This window comes from Phodopus roborovskii, unplaced genomic scaffold (assembly GCF_943737965.1).
Source record: "Phodopus roborovskii unplaced genomic scaffold, PHOROB, whole genome shotgun sequence".
Classification (NCBI taxonomy): Eukaryota; Metazoa; Chordata; class Mammalia; order Rodentia; family Cricetidae; genus Phodopus; species Phodopus roborovskii.
This window is the reverse complement of record NW_026126516.1, coordinates 1,284,231-1,300,915: the sequence shown is the minus strand read 5'-3', so window position 1 is coordinate 1,300,915 and position 16,685 is coordinate 1,284,231. Positions and strand designations below refer to the sequence as shown.

The window sequence follows — 16,685 nt, the reverse complement described above, 5'->3', positions numbered from 1 at the left end:
GGATAGTGACAATTGCTGTCACAGCTCCTCAGGTGTGCCTGCTCACCACAGGCTTGGTCTCCTGCACATAATATGATAAATTTGTATCAACTCTTGAAGAATAAATATAAACCATCTACTATAAGAATTTCTAAATGAGTTCCCAGGAGACTGTATGTAAGGTACATATGGAATACACAAGACACATATGGGATAGCATGTTAGGTACCTAGAGAGGAAAGCAAAGCAAACATTGAGAAAAGGACCCCGTAGCCAGAGCAGACGGTTTTACCCCTTTTTCCCTAACAGTGAGTCCCTAAGCACTTCCTATTCTTTGTTTTAGGCTCTTGTCTTGAGAGGGGGTGGGGGTAGGCCAGACTCTGCATATCTACCTGGAGGGCTCCCCTGTCACCCCAAAGAGAAACTCCTAGTTTCCAATGGGAGCCTTTACCAAGAGCACTTATTTGAAAGCTCTTGGTAATTAATCTTTTGGAAATAGCTAATTGAGAGAAGGGACCCAATGAGGATGGCCTCAAGGTCACACCTTGCTCTGTGCATCTTTCAGAGTCCAAACACTGCTGATGGAGGTGGCTATCATGGCCAGAGCTGGCTTGAGCATCATTAGAGCTGCTGAGTGCGTTCATCATTAAGTTGTTGTTAAAGGTGTACGTGTCCTCCAGGGTGGCTGCTGTTACAGGACACATGTTGGCTGATGAATCATTTCCTTGCCTCCTAATTACTCAACAGTCTAGGCAGCAGCTGCACAAAGAGAAGATATGGTCTACAGAATGAAGCCTGGGCCACCACAGCTCTGGAGTGTCTGAGGTAGAGGACCCACACAGGAACTGACAAATGTCCCTTAGTGATAGCAGTAGCAGTGACTGCTGAAGAAGACCGTACTGAGCAGCTGCAGTGAGGGGAGAATGACAGGCTACTGTCCCTGCTGCTGTCACCCCCTGAATGCCCCCAGGAGCATGCCTTCTGCAAACACACACAGGCAGGACATGGTGCCTTTCTTCTGCACTGGCTCTAGGCTTCTCTGTATCTCCCCATTCCCTTGGGCTCTTTTTCTCTCTAGAGACTCCAATAACGTGTCACAAAAGAGGAAAAAATAGTCTCACTGTAAAGGAAAAGAAAGTCTCACACTCTAAATGATTCATGTATTTCAGTACACACAAGAAGCTAGAATTCTGAGATTGTCAAATCCCTCTAAAACATCTTTCCCTGCATAGATTACCACTCAAAGAATACAATAGCACTCTTTTCTTGGGCCACTGAGAACACTGGATAGATATCTAGGACAATTCTGCATTCTAGTAGTTACAATACATCTTTAACTATGATTGCTCTGATTAGAAGTGGTATTCAGCATTTCTAATCACATCTACATTTAATTCTGTGAAATTGTGTTTTAAAATTATGCCTTTCTTCTTTTGGCTATTTTAAATTTAAAGTGTCTTTTACAATGAGGCCTATCTCCTGGGCTGGTGGTATTATTTTGGAGGCAATAGAAACTTGAGGAGGTGAGGCTTGGCTGGAAGAAATTGGCCTTTAGGAGCAGGTCCTCAGGGACACCCTGTCCCTTTCTTCTGTCTCTTTCTATGCTGGGCCCTCCCTGTGCTAAGAAGCCTCTGCCATGCATTCCCACCACGATGTTCTGCCTCACCGTGGCCCTGGAGCCAGCAGAGCCTAGGACCATGGAGAGGACACCTCTGATACTGTGAACCAAAACACAATCCCTCCCATGAGTTGCCTTTCTCAGGTATCTGTTAGAGCGACTGAAGGCCTGGCTAATGCATGTCGCGTGCTTTGGTTTAATCCTGCTCTAACGGATGGTATAAGGTCCATCCCTTTAAATAACAGTTTTACTATCGTGTGTTCCTGGTGATGAGGAGTTCAAAATGGGTCATGCTAGACTACAATCTGGGTATTTTAGGGCTTTAAAATTTCCCCTGCAGGTTCCAGGGAATTATAGACATTTCCCTCAGTGCTTAGTGTTGGGGGATGTTCTTCTGTATACAAATTTCTCTTATTGGTTGATGAATAAAACACTGGTTGGCCAGTAGCCAGGCAGGAAGTATAGGCAGGGCTACAGGACGAGGAGAATTCTGGGAAGAAGGAGGAAGGCAGAGAGAAGTAGCCAGGGTGATGCCATGTAGCTGCTGAGGCAGCAAGAGGTCTGTGTATTACCAGGTAAGCCAAGAGCTCGTGGAGATGCACAGATTACTAGAAATGGGTTAATAATTAAGAGAGAGATAGCCAATAAGAACCCTGAGCCATCGGCCAAACAGCTTATAATTAATAGAAGACTTTGTGTATTTATTTGGGACTAAAGGGCTGTAGGACCTGGTGGGACAGGAACCCCCACCCACAGCTTAGGAGATTATTTTATAAAGACAGGGTTTCACTATGTATTACTGACTGGCCTGGAACTCACAGAGATCCTCCTGCCTCTGCTCTCTGAGCATTGGGATTAAAGGCCTATACCAGCATGCCTGGCTTCCCCCAGTATTTAATGGCTAGTTGCCTCTCTGTTCCTTCATCTTTAAGGCCAATTCCTTTCTGTCCAGTCTCATTTAGTCAGGCCCAAATATCTCATGCATTACGGACTTGTTGGCTTTACTGATTGATACTTTCAGTCAGTTTTCTAATGTAGACAGTTAACACGTTTTCAGTAAGGGCCCCAGTTCAGATCCCTTTACCCTAGAACAGAGCTCCAAATAGCTTGTCCCTGACTCAGGTTTTCATTCCATATTGATCTCCTATGGCTCTCAGAAAGTCTCTTTTCAACTAAAGCCTCAAATAAATGCCACAGCCTGGCATCTAAGACATGCAGACAGGACTCAGTCCATGCTTTTCAATCTTAGTTCCTGCCACTGCCTTCCATGACTCTCCTGTGTCTGACTGTATGCTACCCTCACCCCCACAGATCTGCAAGCATCCTTCTTTAGTCCAGGATATCTCCCACTCTGCCCATTCTTCGGAAGCCCAAGCCCTCTCCTCCCTCGCAAGCCTGTCTCTTTCAGAAGCTGTAGGCTGCTACTCCAGCCCCCAGATCTTTTCCTAACACTGAATCCTGGAGATGTTAGGAAGGCGAGAAGCATCTCCTTTATTCAGGAAAGGCGGCTGGCTGATTCACTCAGCTTAGAAGATGTGTGGTCAGAGAACAAACACTTTTGTTAGAGGACTAAAACACTTTAAGTCATAATTTGGAGAAAAAGTCTGCTGAGAGTAATGTGCAAAATGCAAAGAAAGACGGGATTTGTACACACAGGACCCGAATCACATGTGTTCTGACCACAATTCCTGCTATCCTGTCAATCGTCAGCTTCCCTAACAGTAAATATGGTGCCATCTGTCTCATAACACCAAATGAGGGTCTACCACATAAGGTGTGTAAAGTCTCTAGCACATGGATGGTGCTTGATAAACATTTGCTCTTGCCAACATCAGTGCTGTGCTAAGTTTATGGAGGGTGACTCTGACCCTGTGATTCATTAAGTGACAGAATGCTCTGGAAGGCAGATGTTCCCAGCTTCCTAGTCATACAGTTTTGGTATAGGCAGGTCTAAACATCATTCAACAGAATGCATCACTGATGGTACGACCATAACATGAGTCCCTAGGGTGGAAACAGAACCAAGTTCCAAGGCATACACACATGTAAGTCCTCCGTTGTTACTACAGAAGGTGAGAAAGTGCCAGACACAACAGCACGGTGAAGACTCAATCAAATTTGTACTTGCTGAACAGTCTTATGAGATTAACTACTGAAGAGGATCTGCAGTGGCAACTGTGCTTTGAAGGGACCATCTGATGTAGTAACAAAGGAACTCCAGCAGGAAAGGAAGAATGAAGACCAGCCTTATCTGTTTCCAGATAGACATATGAGCAGACTGCTGCAGGAACACCACACTCAGTGTGGGCTTTTGCAAGTCTATATTCTCACAAATTGCCAAGTGGATTTTCATCAATCTACTTGATCCCCAGGCACAGGCAAACCACGAACTGGCACCTCCCCCCCCCCCCAAGCAAAGCCTCTCATATACATAGTGAACTCCAACTGGAGGCTCTGGTATCCCACAGCACAGTCCATCCTTGTCTACTTAAATGCAATCATCTGTCCTTGATCCCACAGATGCAATTATAAGGACTTCAGAAGCCATCCTATCAGCATCAAGAACTCAAAATTCATAGAATTATGGTCGAAATTCCTCCTGAGGATATAGTTCAGTGAGGGAGTGCTTGCCTAGCAAGTACAGACCCTAAATTTTATACAACTAGATTTAATCCAACAAACCAACCAACCAACCAACCAACCTACCTACCTACCTATCTACCTAAAAACAAAAGGCTAAATTAATAAAACAAAAACAAAAGCCACAATTGGGGCTAGTGAGATGGCTCAGTGGGTCAAGGCACTTGCCAAGGAAGCCTGAGTTTGATCCCCAGGAGCAACATGGTAGAAGGAGAGAACCAACTTCCCTAAATTATCCTTTGGCCGCACACGTGTGTACGTAAGTAAGTAAGAAGTGTAATAAAAAAGACAACTGACCTCCCCAGACAAATGTCATGGCTTCCTTTAAAAAACTGTTTTCAAATTCTAGTCAAAACTGGTATTAAGGCACCAACCGATTCAAAGAATTTTAATAGGCATGGATTCATGACCAATGTGATAACCAAATATTTCTTAGTGTTTTGTCAGTCAGCTGCTGAAATGGCCTGTTGCTTTGGTGGACATCTTGCAGCAGGGTAAGCTATAAATATGAGAAGTTATAAAGAGCATACCATCTGCTCGTTGGTTAAGATGTTGGACGGATGAAACTGCCTAGGCAAAGGTGACTGGGAAACTGTAAAGTAAAGCAGGACACAGAGCGAAGACTGTAAGGTTTCGTTCCTCTACAGAACTATGGGGTTTTGTTAGGACGGGTCCTGGGAAGTGAATTGTTTTAGTCATACTTCCAAAGTTTCTTTCCTTCTAGGAGAATTCTTTGTTCAAAAGAAACATTTCAACAGACAAAAGACTAGTATCTCCAGGAGAAGCAGGACGCGCTTGGGCTCATCTCCCTCTGTCTGTGTGTGACCTTGGGGAGGAGTTTCCAGAACTTACAGGGCTCCAAGGACAGTAGAACAGCACAGATTGAGCCCAACCCTTGGTATAGACAGATGTAAACAGGCAGAGAGCAGCAGGGGCTATCTCTCTGCCGTTGATGGCAGGCTGTTTATTTAGCCAGGGAAGACCAAAAGGACCAATGTGTGGCCAGCGTAGGGTTAATTTACCTCACAGGCCTTTACCTTGGATGACCCTGAGTTTACAAAGCCTGGTTCCTTGACTACATTTCCTTGGGTTCCATTGTGGCACAGTCCGCTGGGAGCCTTCCTTAGACCTTTGGAGTCTTACAAGCACTAAGAATTTCTGCTCCAGAGAGAATACTCGATTGCCACTGATACCTACTGAGACAGCATGAGGACAGTCTTCTTGGTGCTTGTAACTGCTCACAGAGCCCGGCATCTGTAACTGCTCACAGAGCCCGGCATCTGTAACTGCTCACAGAGCCCGGCATCTGTAACTGCTCACAGAGCCCGGCATCTGTAACTGCTCACAGAGCCCGGCATCTGTAACTGCTCACAGAACTGTGGCCACCTCAAGGGCAGTGACTTCTTCCTTCCTGCTCTCTGTCTGTTACCACTCTGACCCTTCTGCCCTAGCCTGGTTGAATGACTTCCTCTTTTCCCACCTTCCATTGTCACACATGGTTCGAGGCTTAGCAGTCTTCCTGCCTCTGGGTGCTATTTTCCTTACTCCATCCACAGGTGGACTCCAGGAAAAAAAAAAAAAAAAAAAAAAAAAGATGTATGATGTGGAGGAAACATAGACAGATAAGAGATCCAGTTCAACCATTTTTTAAGATGAGCAGCCTAAACCCGGCACCTGTTTCTACACCCACAGATGGAGTCACATCACCTAGGCCATTTAGATCTCAGAAAGCTGACAGTGCTACTTACCATGAATGCTGTGACACTTACAGTAGAGCTGAACACTCTCAGTGATACTAACAGCACTGTGGATCATCTGACCATTGGCCTCACAGCCTTCTGTGATGCCTAACCAGAAAGTCTAAAATCTCTTGCCTGTCCCCAAAACTGGCCTCACAACTTTCTATCTGCTTTCCTATTCCTCCCTATAATACACTCCATGCCTACTCATGGTTCTTTCCCTCTTAACATGACCCAGGGCCTTCATGATTTCCTGTACCTAAAGCATCCTGAAGCCTATTGTTAGCCACATTCAGGTTAACAAAAGACTTGGGACAATTAATTTACAAAGAGAAACAATCTATTTTGGCTCCAAGTTTTGGGGTCTTACTCACCGGCTGCTGCCCTTCAGGTTTCCTGTGTCCTATCTCTGTACATTCATTCAACAAATTGTCTTCTGGGTATATTCTGTGCCAGGCTTTGCTGGGGAATGATGCCAAGAACTTCAGAGTTCTCTGAAAACACTTTAGCATGCTCACTCAATGTCCATTTTCTAGCCACATCCTGGCAGCTGACAAAATTTCTTAGGTATCAAAGTTCCTTGGCTTCTAACCATCCAGTCTGTTCATACCAAACTCAGCCACACCGTGCAAAAGCAAATGCCACCTACAGCCTGAGTCATCTGGCTGGTTCTCTTGCCCAACCCTGTTTGTTAAATGTCCTATGATTGTTCAGTCCTTTTCATTTCTTCTGCCATTTGCAAGCACACTTTCCAAACCTACTAGGGACATCATGCTGGGCGTGTGGGCCTTGGGATGACATATTGATAGCTGATCTGTGACTACTGATAGTTTGATCAGACTGTGGGGGGGGGGTTTCAGGGTGTGTGCTTATGCTGTGGCAGCTAGGGGCATCTACAGGGATGCTGATAGCAGCAGGGAGGACGGTTAGTGGAGAAGACGATCACTCCCACAGGGAAAAACTGCATGAAGCTTCAGGAAGCAGTATCTTTTGTTTAGCAGAAAAGATCTGTTAAATGTGCTCCTAATGTCTATGTGTTGTGTGCAAAGATTTGGGAGGTGGGCATTACATGGGGCCTTTAGGTCACTGGATGCAGGCCCTGGAGGGAGATTCTGGGGCTCTGGTTTCTCTTCTTCCCCGCTCTGCTTCCTGCATATGAAGGAATTGGTCTGGCTGCTCTAAGCACTCACTATCCAGCTATTTCACAGCTGGCCCAAAGACTACATTGCGCTGCCACCTGATGCTAACAAAGGCCATGAGCTACAGCCATGGCGGAAACATTTGGGGGTGGTACTGGAGACTGACCCTAGGGCTGCACATACATAAGGCGCTGAACTGTATCCCCAGTCCTCTCTTCGGTTTTCATTTTGATACAGGGTTTCGCTAAGGTTGTCCAGATTGTCCTTGAGCCTGTAAACCTTCCCACTTCAGCCTCTTAAGTAGCTGGGATGACAGGCCTGTCTGGGTGGGCCAGAAATGAAAATCAAGCTAGGCGGGAAGCCAGGGCACACTGGGCAGTGGGCTGGAGAGGGGTCAGTGAGGAATGTGTACCTATCAGCCGGGAGGAGGGAAACAGGGCACTGTGGCTCAGAGAGCAAGGGGCCGCGAAGGGTCTAGGAGCCATGCTTGTCCCAGTGCTTCAGGCAGCAGGTGCCACTCTCAAGGCAGAGGTCAACAGGATGCTACCCACTAGATCTCAAGTTCCCGGGTGCACACCTGCCCTACTTTTCATCCATAACCGAAGCTTAGGCTCAAATGTTTACGATGGATTATCAGGACCTGAGTTTCAGGTCTCCCCACCTTACACACTGGGTTATTTGACACCACACTACTTAAGTTCTCTATGCCTTTTTTTTTTTTTAATCCCAAAGCCCTAGAATGAGGATAAGACTAGTACCCAGCTCCTGAGAGGTTTAGAGTTAGTAAAAGAAGAAGAAAAAGAAGAAAGAGAAGGAGGAGAAGAAGAAGGGGCTTAACAAGCATATAGTAAACTCTATAGCAGGCAGAGCTAATAAATACAGGGGCTTTCTCTGGAGGCCAGTCCTGAGAGGGGGAGTACATACAGCATCTCATCTCAAGCCACAGGTACGCCTCATGACTACGAATGCCAGCACACAAAGGGCTCTCAGGCCCTAGCGGGAGGGCCTCAAACATTTTCCCACCAGGGACCATGTTTCTGGAGGCTGGCTTTCATGGACATGAACAAAGACATCCTGTCTTTGTTCTGCTTGTAGCAGAATATAAGAAAGCGAAGGTGGTCAGTGGCCTCAGATCATCTCTAAGGTACAAAAGAAATGGTTTGCAGACTGCAGGGTGGGGCTGATAACACATTTGTAACAAAGTACACAAGACACACCAAAGAACCCTGGTTATCTTGGGGGGGGGGCACCAGGCAACCAAGTCTACTCAATAACGTCTGTAAGTATTCTTTTGTGTGATCCGATTTGATTTCCTCCGAAAATCACAGACAAAGGAAGGAGGAAAAAAAAAAACCACCACTTCACACTCTGAGGAACAGACAGCAGGGAAGGAGAATTACAGAGTGATACAGCAATGCAGAGGAGGAAAATGTCTTTTATGTTCCTCCAAAAAGCCAACAGCGATTTTGTAGTCAAGCACTTGTCTCGCTGTCTCTGAGTGGCAGCACCAACATTTCTGCTCATCTCTATCAAACGGTGCCTGCCAGTTGCTAGGCAACCATAACAGTGCTCCAGCTAGTGTTAGTAACCACCTCATTTCTTGCCTCCCACAATACATAGCTTCCATAATTGTTCTCATCGGGTTTGCTAGCTACACCTAGGCCCAATCTTCTTAGCCAAGGGTTCTTCCTAAAGCTCGGCTTCTGCTTACTTGATGCTGCAGTAAAAATTTGATGACCGTATTTGTTGTCATGCACTGGTAATTTCTGTAACAACAGAACAGTTATTCAACAAGGGATGATTTCATGGTAGGATCACAACAGATGGAAAGAAAAGTTCTTATTAAAACCATAAAGAAACAAACAGCCAGACAAAGGAGAAAACAGCCAACCTAATGTCAGATTAGCTAATTCCAGCCCTAAGTTTCTGACATACAGGTGTCTGTTTGGTTAGAAGTACTTTGTTTTTTGAGACAGGGTTTCTCTGTGTAGCCCTGGCTGTCCTGGAACTCACTCTGTAGACCAGGCTGGCCTCCATCTCAGAGAGATCAACCTGCCTCTGTCTCCCAAGTGCTGGGATTAAAGGAGTTTGGTAGGAAAGTGCTCATCTTCAAGCTGGATAATTCTCATCAATTATCAAATTAGCCTCAAATTGAGTTGTTTAAAAAAAAAAAAAAGCCTAAAATCTACAGACAAGTCTTTTTTAAAAAAAAAACAAGGATTTGTGTGTGCATGTGTATGTGTGCATGCGTGTGTACTCATGTGTATTCAATGCTTATGCAAAAACCCATGGGACACCAGAAGAGGGTGTTAGATCCCCTGGAACTGGATTCCTGATACTTGTGAACCACCTGAGTAGGCACTGGGAATTGAACTCTGGTCCTCTGCAACAGCAGCAAGCTCTCTTTACCACTGAGCTCTCTCTTCTGCCCCCACAGATGAGTCTTTTAGCCACGTGCTGTATGTTAATGTCTTATATATGCAAATCAGATAAAGGTTTTAGACAATGATTTCATGAATCAACAGAGGCCTAACTGACTAATGTGAAATATGTTACATGGCTTAATGGGCAACATCCTCATATATTTTCTATCATTAGCCTCAGAACATTCCATTAAATCAGATAAAAACCCCACATTATAAACGGGGTTTTCCAACATTTAAATGGCAAGGCTAGTAAATGATAATCCAGGTTGGGACTTGGATCCTTGGATCTTGTTTCTGGTTATTTCTTCAAATAATATGGTCAGCTAACATCACATTCAGAGGGTACTAGGCTTGGCCAGAATCTTGGGGTCGCTGAAGCTACTAAACACCTTGGCCAACTAATGGTAATGGTTTCAAGTTGAAGAATATAGTGGCTAGTGTGTAGGAATAGGAATGCAGGGCAGTCTACTACACCAGCTTTTACTGTGTGCATAATTACCAGTGTGAAAAAGGAAAGTTTGTAAAAAGTTCCTATTCAAATTGTGACACACTGAACAATGACATTTGAGTAAACATAGACATCATGTATGAGAGTGGACCATAATAAAGCCATATAAAGTTTCCAGTACATATAATCATATATTGTAGACAATACCTGACAACAGTAACAAGTGACTGTGTTATTGGTCTATGCATTTACAGCACTATACATTTTACCCATGGAGGAACAGCAGCCTACATCAAGAGGCCAACCAGGTTGAACCTGGGCATGGTGGTACATGCCTTTACTCCTAGCTATTTAAGAGGCCGAGAAGAGAGCACTGCAAATTCAAGTCCAGAAACTTAGTGAGACCCTATCTCAGAAGCATCAGCAGCAGCAGCAGCATCAGCATCAGCATCAGCAGCAGCAGCAGCAGCATCAGCAGCAGGAGAGATGGCTTAGCAGTAAAGCACATTGGCTGCTTCCAGAAAACCCAGGGTGAACCTAGCACCCATGGGGTAGCTCAGAACCCTCTAATATCAGTTCTGGGAAATCTGATGCCCTCACCTGGCCTGCAAAGGTACTACATGCAAGTGGTACACAAACATACATTCAGGCAAATTTCTGTACATATAAAATAATACTTTTTAAAGGGAGGAAGGGAATATGTAGCTTGATTCTAAAACCCTTTGTTTTATAGAAAACAAAATCCTCAAGGCCAGGAAGCCAATGTCCTCACTTATAGTTGGTTGGGAAACAACATGCAGTAAGATGTGGGTTAGTAAGTACCATGTGCAAAGCACACCTCTAAGGTGATAGACTTTTGTAGATTAGAAATTCAGACTTTTGAATTCCTGCTCATATTTTATAAGACTATCATTTTTATCAACTCTACACACCTTAACGAATACTTTGAGTAACTGCCAATAGTGCTCTGTTGAGAAACACCATTTTTACATATGCTCAAACCTTACTCCAGAAAGTTCTGGATAAAGTGTTTTCCAAAAATTAAAGTTGTAGTTTGAATTGTGTGTGTGGTGGGGGTGGGTGGGAGAGAATTATGTGCACATAAGTGCAGGTGCCCACAGAGTCCAGAAGAGGGCGTGTGATTCCCTGGAGCTGGAGTTGCGAGCCACCCAACATGGGTGCTAAGAACCTAACTTGGGTCTTCTGCCAAGAGCAGTACATGCTGTTAGCCACTGACTCATCTCTGCTGCCCGAATAAACCTTCTAAAAGCATGTATGGATCCCAGCCAATTCAAATGATACAATTTACTGATGTATATATAACTCCTTCCCATGGTCCTGTGCTGTGAAACAATGTGTGTACATTATAAATATGTATTACTCTCATTGGTTAATAAAGAGCTGACTGGTCTATAGCTGGGCAGGAAGAGACTGGGTGGGAGAACCAGACTAGGAGGATGCTGGGAGGATAAAGGGCAGAGTCTAAGGAGTCGACACCCAGACTTGGAAGAAGCAACATGTAAGTACATGGATGAGGTAAACAAGCCTTGGGGCAGCACACAGATGAATAGAAATGGGTTAATTTCTCCTTAAGTTATAAGAGCTAGTTAAAAACAAGCCTAAGCTACTGGACGGACATTTATAATTAATATTAAGTCTCTGTGTGGTTACCCGGGAACTGGCTGGCGGGACAGAAAGGTTCATCTACAGGTCTGTGACTAATAAAAGCCTCAGGAACTCTAGATTTCCCTGGCAATCCCATCCCTAACACAGAAAAAGGCTGGCCTCAAGCTATTCTCTGACCCTTTCCTTTTCCCTGACCCTCCCTCCCATTTAAGAAGCAGCACCTACCTGGTCCACACCATCCTATATGCAGTGGTTCAGAATGTGGCTGATGGAGTCACACTGTTTGGCCTTCCAAAGTCCCTCATTTAACCCCTCTGTGCTTACTGACTGCCTGTAAGGACTACAACCTAGCTTAAATTTACAAGCAATTTAAGCCAACTAGCAAGAAAAGCCTTTTCCTCATTCATTTAATCTGGCAGCAAATGCTGAAGGGACTCTAGCCAGCTTGAGCATGGCGAGCATGGCTCTGGCAGACCTTATCCTTCTCCCCCATTCCTCTGCCTTGCCAAAAACCAATTACATTCCCAACGTTAGCCACCAAGGTCTATTTCCTTATTTACCACTCCCACCCCATAAGGCCGACTACCAAAGTCCAGCAATCAAAAGCCCCCTTTGGTTCATCTAATTAACATGTCCAGTTAACATTAAACACCTCATCCTAACACAGGGTTTCCTCCTTTACCTTTATAAACCATCATTTGCCTGTCTGTCTTCCCTCTATCCTTTGTCCCCCTAGGACTAATACCCCTTCCCCTTCTCCATTGTTCCCTTCCCTTCTCCCTTGTCCCCTATCTCCTTTACCACCCTATCCTAGCCCACTCAAACACAGATCTCCCTTTTTCCTCCTCTTAAAATCACACCTGCAAGGTCATTTGCTGCTATTTCTCTGCCTGAGTCAGAAAGCAGCCGCTTTAACTTTTCTTCCCTGCTTAATAAAAGATCTCTCTGTGAAAGCAGGTGTTTGAGTGTGGTTTGTGCCTAATCTGGATTCTGGGAGGAAGCCCCCACTGTTTGGAGGTGGTCTCCTTCAATAGCTGCCACCCCCAAAACAATCACCACAGGATCCTGGGCCAGATGCCATCAGGGAAGTTAATGGACTGCACGTGGATTATGTGATCTTCCTGAACTTCAAATGAAGGTCAGTGCATATAAATTACCATTCTACTTTGTTTTTCTCTGTCCTACTCACCCCCGCTTGACTATGAATACACTTGTTTGCTTTTTTATGTGATTCCCATCACCAGAACCAGGCCAATGGTTGTCCATTACCATATCCCCAGCATTTAGCAAAGGGCTTGGTCAGTAAGTGCTCAATACAGCAACAGATACACTGAATGACTAAGAACAATGTAATGTCCAGAATGAATGGATGATTAGTCCTCTTAATGTAGAAGGAAGACTATTATACATTGCTTCATTGGCGATAGAACATATTAAAAACCTCACCTCCGATTTGAGACAGGGTCTTGCCTTCATGTCCAGGCTGGCCCTGAACTCACAGTGATCCTCCTGCTTCAGGCCCCAGAGGATTGGAATTACAAGTATGTGCCACTGTACCAGAATGTTCCTCAGCACCAGGCAGCAGCCTGCTCTGCTCGCTCCCAGAAAAGTCACAAAACCTTATGCTATCAGTGATGAGCATGAGAGAAACCACACCAAAACCTCATCAAAAATAACAACAACCACAACAACAGAACTTCAAACCTCTGTGGTCTCACTACGCTAAGTATGCAATTAGGTTTATTTCTGTATGTGCTTGGGATGGAACTGCAGTCAAATTTGCCACCCTCCGGCAGCCATCTCCTCACTTCTACAGTGAAGTCAACAATGAACTCCATCAACCTTCCAGCCATACTCCCCGCTCAGGGGTCATCCCTACAGCTTTTCTCCTAATGTACCATGCACCAAGTCTAGGCAGATTCTCCACCATTACCACCTCAATTCTGCCTTCATTAGTTAACCGTGGTAAGGAATCTGTACTGGGCATCTCCTGCATGCCAGGCTCCCTGCCAGCTGCTGGCCTATGCTAAACAAGAGAGACACAGGCTGGTGTCAGGGCCTACAGGGGAAGCCAGTAATCACAATTGTTAATGATGATGTTGATGATGTCCAAGTCCAGGAGACCGAATCCAACCAGGTGAGGAAGCCACGTGTCAGTCAAGCCCTGGATAGCTGCAAGTTCAGGCTCTACTAGGGAAGAACAACATACCTGTGCAGAACAGTCAGAAAAGCATCAGGGGATCAAATAAAATACACGTGGCATGACCGGCTTTGGCCATCTCCTTCATTTAACTGTAAATTCCACAGGGGCAAGAAGCTCGGCCTAGCTTTCCTCTGTCCCCATGGCACTGTGTGGGTATGCGTATTTGCAGAGTGGTTGGTGGAGCTGCCTCAACTCTACAGCTTTCCTTTCTGCCTGGGAGGGGCCCATGCCGTCTCACAAAACTCTGAGATGACCAAAAGAGCAAGCACAGCTGCTTAGAGGATGCCAGTTCTCTCTAGTTCCTTTCCTTCATACACCTGTTTCTTCCATCCTGGTTAGGGCCTGCCATGCTGATAGTGATCACCTGGGTGACCAAGGGGCTGGATCGAGGATCTGGCGATGGATTCTGAGGCTCCACGGTTCTTGCCATCATTGTGAATTTACAGGCTGAGTGGCTAATGCACAGGGTGATTATTATAGTCTGACTAATAGCAGCTGCTCTTTTCCATGCTTACAATGGGATATTTATCCTAAGCACTGTTAGCTAAGTCATGGCTGCTACTCAGACTCCAGCTTCCCTAGGGAGGTGTCATTTGTTCAGCCACTGGTGGCACGTGCTTGTGGGACTTGTCTCTCCACCAAACCGCCAGCACACTTTTGTACCTTGCCTTTGTGTTTCAGGAGAGGCTCAGCCACTCGCGGATTCAAAGAGGTTGAATTGAAGTCTGGGCTTGGTTCTGCTTAGCTCCTTGACTGTGTGTATCCCACCGCTTCAAACTGTCCCATTGACGGAGGTTTAAAGTATAAACTACGCCATCTTCCCCACCCTGGGGGAAGCTTGTTTCTACCAGCTCTTGCCCATAAACAGCACGAGCTCTGTGACTGGCAGACAACCTCTGCTGCCCACGTCCACTCCCTCCTAACCACCCACTCTCCATTCAGCAGCCTGACCTAGCTTTCAACACACTTAGCGATGATGTCACTGCACTTCAGGGCCCCCTGGAGTTATCTGGCTCAGTTCTGCATATCAGCACAGGAAGAGCTCAACCTTCTACACTTTCTCCTGCATGAGAGAGTGGCTTTGAGCTGGCCCCTCTGACCAGTGTGTTCTGCCCTCAATCAGCTTAAACCCTGCCTCCTAGGGCCACCTTCTCTGATCCCTCAAACGTGCTCCAAACATTTCTGCATTTGCTACAGGCCTGATCTGAACCCCCTCACAATAGATCCTGGCCTTGCCTACCATCTTATACCCTAACTGAAAACTCATACTGGAGTAGGTGCTTTGTTTCTTGCCTTCTATGACACACAATAGTGCCTGAGACGGAGAAAACAATTCAGCATCCAATGATCATGAGATCTTGATGCACACTTCATTCACCCTCTCAACAAGCAGGAAGTAAAAGTATAGAAAGAACAGGGCATCACTTAGTGCCTTTTATGAACAGCAGGGACCACGCTTTCTTTGATTATCCATCATAGCCACTCACATAGATCCTACAAGCAGAGCTCACGAGACTTCCTGAATGATGTGGTCTGTATCTTATCTGGAATACGTGTTGGACTGGATGTGGTAGCCCATGTCTTTAATCTCAGCAGTCAGGAGACAGGGGTAAGTGGATCTGTGAGTCTGAGGTCAATCTGGTTCACACAGCTAGATCCAGACCAGCCAGAGGTACACAGCCAGACCTTGTCTAATATATATGTGTGCACAACATGCACACATGCACAAACGCACATGAGCACTGAGCCAGGCCTGATGGCTCATGCCTGTAATCCCAGAACTGAGGAAGATGAAGCAGGATTACCATGGGTTTAAGGTCAGCCTGAGCTGCTCTATGAGGTCTTTTTCAACAAAATAACTACATAAAAGAAAAGAAACACATGTATACTATGTGGCTTGGCCTCGGCATAAACTCAGAGTTATTGAAGGTGAGGATACCTCACAAAGGTAGAAAGCTGCTCAATGATGGCCAATTATTAGGAGGGAGATAGGATGATCTTTAATGAAAATGTTAATGTCTGTGCGCATCCTGCCTGCATGTGTGTCTGCTCACTGTACACAACCACTTCCATCATGCACAACGTCTGACACCACAGGCTGCGGACCTGTTCCATTCCAGGTACCCAGTTCTGACAACTCATGTAACGCTCACAGTAACCCCGAATGTAGCCATCACCTCTTCCTTTTCCCAGGCTAGGAAAGAAACACAGATGAAATAAACGCCCCAAGTTTATACAGCTCCTACATGACAGAAAAGCATCCTGGATGTTTATTTTTAGTCTGTCTTTCTGTTACGCTCTGAGGCTGCAAAAAGCCTTTAGGATGCACCTCTGTCATCATGTTTATCAACTGTCTCTTTGGGTCAGTATTTCTTACCTGGACCAGGCGCAAATGTTAGCCACAAAAAGTTAAAGGTTTTTAGGTTTAGAAGTAGGTTCTTGCGCACCATTTCAGTCTTAAAGCAGTAATTCCGCCCGGTGATAGTGTAATTAGCTGTGACTGACATCAATTAGGCTACTGAATCACAAAGAGATGCCCAGTGCTTGAGTTCTGACTAGGCGCGAGGTACTAATGTTTTAGTCACAGCTATTTTCCAAAGGGCAAAGCAATTTATCTTAAAAAAAAAAAAAAAAAAAAAAAGAAAGAAAGAAAGAAAAAAGAAACAAAAATGTCAGTGGGTAGAGAGTTCCTTTTAGGGGTGATTAAAATATTCTAAAATTAGATTATGGGGATGGTTGTACAATTCTGAAAACATGTTAGACTGTTAAATTGCAGACCTTAATGCACAGATTTTATGGTATGTGAATTATATCATGATAAAGACGTTTTTAAAGTGGCATGTGAGAGATTTGATTGCTCAAGTTTT

The 16,685-nt window shown here is 45.1% G+C and overlaps 1 protein-coding gene across 1 annotated transcript in view; it reads right to left on the bottom strand.

The window, feature by feature from the left end:
* The window catches only part of Tdp1 (tyrosyl-DNA phosphodiesterase 1), a 73,294-nt gene that overhangs the window by 23,760 nt on the left and 32,849 nt on the right, over nucleotides 1–16,685 (bottom strand). The gene's annotated exons all lie outside the window — the stretch shown is intronic.